At 42.9% G+C, this 5,458-nt stretch overlaps 1 pseudogene; it reads right to left on the reverse strand.

Moving 5' to 3' along the window:
* Positions 1–227: 227 nt before the first annotated feature.
* LOC110325112 lies at positions 228–1,146 on the reverse strand (annotated as a pseudogene).
* Positions 1,147–5,458: the final 4,312 nt, after the last annotated feature.

The raw sequence follows: 5,458 nt of genomic DNA on the forward strand, positions 1-5,458 counted from the left end.
TTCTTTATGTAACTTTGTTTTGTGGGTGCAGCAAACTTTACTGATGGTATTCAAGAGAATAGGGCTCCCTAGGTTCCCTAGGCCCCTCCCATAATTATGAGGCCAGGGGTGGAAACTGTGAGGGAGATACTCAGTGTTGGGTGCCGAGTTGGGACAGGGACTCCTCAGCAACAGAAGGCCTCTCTCCTGCTCTCGGTTTCGTTGCTGGGGTGGGTGGTTAGAGTTTGTTACTCCTCGGAGGCCATGTAGGCCATCAGATCTATCACCCTGCTGCTGTAACCATATTCATTGTTATATCAGGAAATGAGCTTTACAAAGTTGTCATGGTAAACAATGATAGCCCCAGCATTAAAGGTGGAAGGGTAGGAATTACTGTTGAAGTTGCAGGAGACAACTTAGTCTTCAGTGTAGGCCAGGATGCCCTTTAGTAGGCCCTTAGGTTTCTGCTTCACCACCTTCTTGATATTATCATACTTGGCAGGTTTCTCCAAGTGGTGTGCCATATCCATGACAAATACATTGAGGGTAGAAACATGGAAGGCCATGCCAGTAAGCTTCTTGTTCAGCTCTGGGATGACTTTGCCCATAGGCTTGGCAGCACCAGTGGATGCAGGGATGATGTTCTGGGCAGCTCCATGGCCATCACACCACAGCTTTTCAGAGGAGCCATCCGCAGTCTTCTGTGTAGGAGTACTGGCACGGACTATGGTCATGAGTTCTTCCACAGTGCCAAAGTTGTCATGACTGATCTGAGCCAGGTGCCTAAGCAATTGGTAGTACACAATGCATTGCTGACAATCTTGAGCAGGTTGCCATATTCTCATGATTCACACCTATCAAAAACATGGGAGCATCAACAGAAGGGGAGGAGATGATATCCCTTTTGGCCCCACCCTTCAGGTGGGCTCCAGCCTTCTCCATGGTGGTGAAGATGCCAGTAGACATCATGTCCTACTCAGCATCAGCATCACCCCATTTGATGTTAGCAGGATCTTTCTCCTCGAAGATGGTGATGGGCTTCCCATTGATGACAAGCTTCCCATTCTCAGATTTGTCTATGCCATTAAATTTGCCATGGGTAGAATTATACTGGAATATGTAAACCATGTAGTTGTGGTCAATGAACAGGTCATTGATGGCAACCATGTCCACATTGCTAGATGCAGAAAAAAGGCAGCCCTGGTAACCAGGCACCCAATATAGCCATTTCTTTCACTCCAACCTTCACCACTATTTCTGTGGGACAAGGATGGCACTGCATGAGAAGATGTGGCTGTCTCTGGAACAGGGAGGAACAGAGAGTGGCGTAAATTTTTTTTTTTATATTCCATCAATGCACTTATTCATCATGTATTATCACTTGGATATATATGCTTTGTCAAATAAGGTTTATTTTCAACAAAGAATATTTAAAACATGAGAGAGAAGTACTATTGAAAAGTGATAGAGTGACTCACAGGAAATGCATGGAGGACTTGCATGATGATGGAGGATTTGGGTTTGGAAGAGACCCTGGCACTTGATGAAGGGAGAGATGTGGTGATGGAAGCCCTTTCTTTCTTCTTCATGATTTACTAAATCCCAACTAGTAGACAAATGTCAAAATAACCTAAATAATTCTGACCTTCTTCTTTATTGTCTTTGTTTGAGCTAAAAAGACAATCCTTGCATCTATACCTATGTCCAACTTCACCAAGAAATCTGATATCAAAACAGATTTCTAAAATCTACATGCCCTAGTTTCTGTGGTGGTGTTGACCTGAAATCTGTAAATCGCATGCGGCTATTTTTGTTTGATGAATTTCAAGGCAGCTTTTACTTTCAGCAGAGATTTGCATGCTTAGACCTTGCAATAACTCTGTTTTCCTCTTCTAACTAAAACCTATGACATGGAAGATAGCTCTGACTTGGTCCTGGCTCACCAACTCTGAGCCTCAGTCACATGCTCAGAGAGATGGCCCTCCTATCACATTCTGAAAAGAAACCTTCTATCTGTGTTCTCACCTCAAAATGTGAACCATTTGGGTGGAATAGCAAAGAAGCCCATCTCATGTGCAGCCTGGAATCCTTTGGATTATCAGCTTTACAGAGAATACACAGCCGTGATTCGTAGTATTAACACTTTGCAATTTAGAGTCTCAGGAGAGCTACTGCTGTCTTGCTCAATACTACATATCATTTTTTTTTTAAATGACCACAGCTTCTCCTTCCAGTCACCCTCCCAACTCCTCTCTCCCCAAGATCCACTCTTTTTCCCACCTCATCTCCCCCTCCACCAGAAAAGAGGAGGTCTCTTAGGGACATCAACTGAACATGGTACAACATAATAGAGTAACACCAAGAACAAACTCACATCAAAGTTGGGCAAGGCAACACAGTAGGAAGAAAAGGGTCCCAAGAGCAGGCAAAAGAGTCAAAAGTCAGGAGTCCCACAAAAACACCAAGCTAACAATCATACATATATTCAGAGAACATAGCATAGACTCATGTAGGCTCTGCTACTGTCACTTCTGTCTCTGTGGGTCCCTATGAGACCTGCTTAGCTGATTCCAAGGGTCTGACTTTGACAGTGGTGATCTCCCAGTGCACCCCTCTGGCTTCCACAATTCCTGCTTCCCTTGTTTTGCAGGGTACCTGGAGCTCCAAGGAGAGGAACCCAATGGACACCTCCAATTTAAACTTTCTTTCTGCCTAATGTTTAATGTGAATCTCTGCATCCACTCCCATCAGCTGCCTTTCTGATGATGACACTGATCTATGAGTATAGGAGAATATTATTAGAAATCATTTTGTTTGTTTGTCTGTCTGTTTGTTGGCCAGTCATATTCGGTTCTACCCTAGGTCTCAGGGATATCCAGATTCTGGTTCCTAGTCATCCAGGCACTTTCTGGCACGGGCTTTCTCTTGTGTGGGCCTCAAATTAGATCACACATTGGTTAGCCACTCCTATAAGTTCTGCACCACAATTGTGCTGGGACAATAGTCCATCTCTTATACCTATTTATTTAAGTATTCAACATTCACTGAATTAATGAATGGGGAGATGGATGGAACAAGGTGCTTGTAAGAAGGACCTTTCTGTAGACTGGAGAGGGTCTTGCTTACCCTATCACATATTATTGTCTGGCTGATTTTAAGACCTTGAGATGCTGTTATGGTTGAGTGGAAAAATTTCCCCAAAGACACTTGTTCCCCAAATGATTGTGCTGTTTGTGGATGTTATGGAACCCTTAGAAGGGAGCTCCTTGCTGGAAGATGTATATCACTGGGGTCAGATTTGAGGCTTTATAACCTGGTTCTATCTCCTGTTCCCTCTCTCAGCTTTCTGTATGTAGATGAAATGTCATCAGCTAAACTACCACCCTGGTTAGCATGCTTTCCATGACCGCCACCATGCCTTTCCCACCTTCGTGGACTTCCCAGGGAAGTATAAGCTAAAACAAACCCTTACACCCCTAAGTTGCTTTTTTTTTATTTTTTTTATTTTTTCTTTTATTAGATTTTTTATTTACATTTCAAATGCTATCCAGAAAGATCCCTATACCACCCCCACTGCCCTGCTCCCCTATCCACCCACTCCCACTTCTTGGCCCTGGCATTCCCCTGTACTGGGCCATATAAAGTTTGCAAGACCAAGGGGCCTCTCTTCCCAACATAAGTTGCTTTTAATTATGGTATTTTATCACAACAAAAAGGTCAACAGAGAAGTAATCAGTACATTGGGCTTTCTGGACCTATAAAAAATTAGGTTTAGATAGGCCTTGTTCAGATTATCTCCCTGCTGTGAACAGTGTGCTGCCCTGGCCTCAGAATTCACAGGCAAGAGCTGAAGCTTGTGGTCCAATTCATGTTCTGTGTTTGGCTTCCTTCAGCATCATCCACATACGCCCATGCATGCTGTGACAAGAAATTGCGTCTTCCAGTACCAACCTTTCCTTCAACACAATTAAATTAATACTTGCCAGGTGCTCTTGAGTTTATAAATCTCTGCAAAATGATGTAACAGACTGCCTGATGTGGAAAGGCTATATTTTAGAGCCCCCCCCCTTCCATTTTTCCAAGAACAGCCCTAGTACCACAGTAATGCACCATTTGATTTTTTAGCATTTCAGATATTTTACAGTAAATTACTTCAGTTTATGGCACTTTGCTTCCTTATATAATTGTTATAAATAACCTTCAAATGACATAAAAGCTATAAACATTGTAAAACTGAAGAGTAAATTATAGACATTTCAGCGCGTGCACATAGGAACTCAGATACGTTAAGGGAAGTGAGGCAGGTAAGTTTGTTTGCTCTCTCTATCCATAACCATCCATCTCATATTTCCACAATAAATAATCTGCAGTAAATAAATGCCAAGGAACAGAGGAAACTTCATGTATTTTCGGAAAGCCTGGAATTGACCTCCTTTGGGGGGTGGGGGCTGGCTCGCCAGCCCAGCAAGCTGGAAACTCCCACTCAGAAGGTAAAGCTTAAGGGTCCTTAATGGTGTCAATACAACAAATGAGGAAAGGATGGCTACTAAAGGAGGGGGCTACACCTGGAAGAGGGAGACTGCAAACAGACTACACTGCACTCTCCAGAGGGATCTGGAGGTATTCACAAGGTCTCACTGAGCTTCAGACATGTCTATACATCATCATCAAGGTAATAGCTACTGTTTATTGAGTGCCTACCTCTCTATGTCATGCCAGGCACTTTATGAACATTTTCTCATAAGATCATTTCGCAAGAGAGGGCATGGAGAAATAGGACTTTAATGGATAGAAGGGTCTTTCTATCTGCCCTCACTTTTATAAAGAGTAGTCATACCTGTGCATCTGTATATATTCAAAGTATTAGCCCTTTGTAGGGTGCTATAGAGTAACAGAATGAATCTCTACCCCCCCCCTCTCTCACACACACACACACACACACATACACACATATCACAAAGATGGATGTCTCACCTAGCCTTTAGCATCTACTGGAATCCCTGAAAAGTTGACATTAATGGCACCGAAGGAATGGACTTGCTAGCAAGACGAGAGAAAGCAGGCAAAGAGAAAAATCTACCTTCTCCCATGTCCTTATATAGGTTCCCAACAGAAGGTGTGGCCCAAATTAGAGGTAGGTCTTCTCACTTCCAAAGATCTGGACCAAAGGCATGTCTTCCCACCTCAAAGATCCAGATTAGATGTGGATCTTCTCATTTCAAATTAAGCAAAAATCTCTTACAGGTGTGCTTCTCGTTTTTTGGGGTCATGGATAATTAATTCCAAATGTGGTTAAGTTGACAACCAAAACTAGCCACCACACTCTTTAAGTGTAGACTTTGAAATCATGATTGCATTTTAGACAAAGTTGGTTTAGCCTTTTCTCTTCTCTTCTCTTCTCTTCTCTTCTCTTCTCTTCTCTTCTCTTCTCTTCTCTTCTCTTCTCTTCTCTTCTCTTCTCTTCTCTTCTCTTCTCTTC

This window comes from Mus pahari, chromosome 8 (assembly GCF_900095145.1).
Source record: "Mus pahari chromosome 8, PAHARI_EIJ_v1.1, whole genome shotgun sequence".
NCBI lineage: Eukaryota > Metazoa > Chordata > Mammalia > Rodentia > Muridae > Mus > Mus pahari.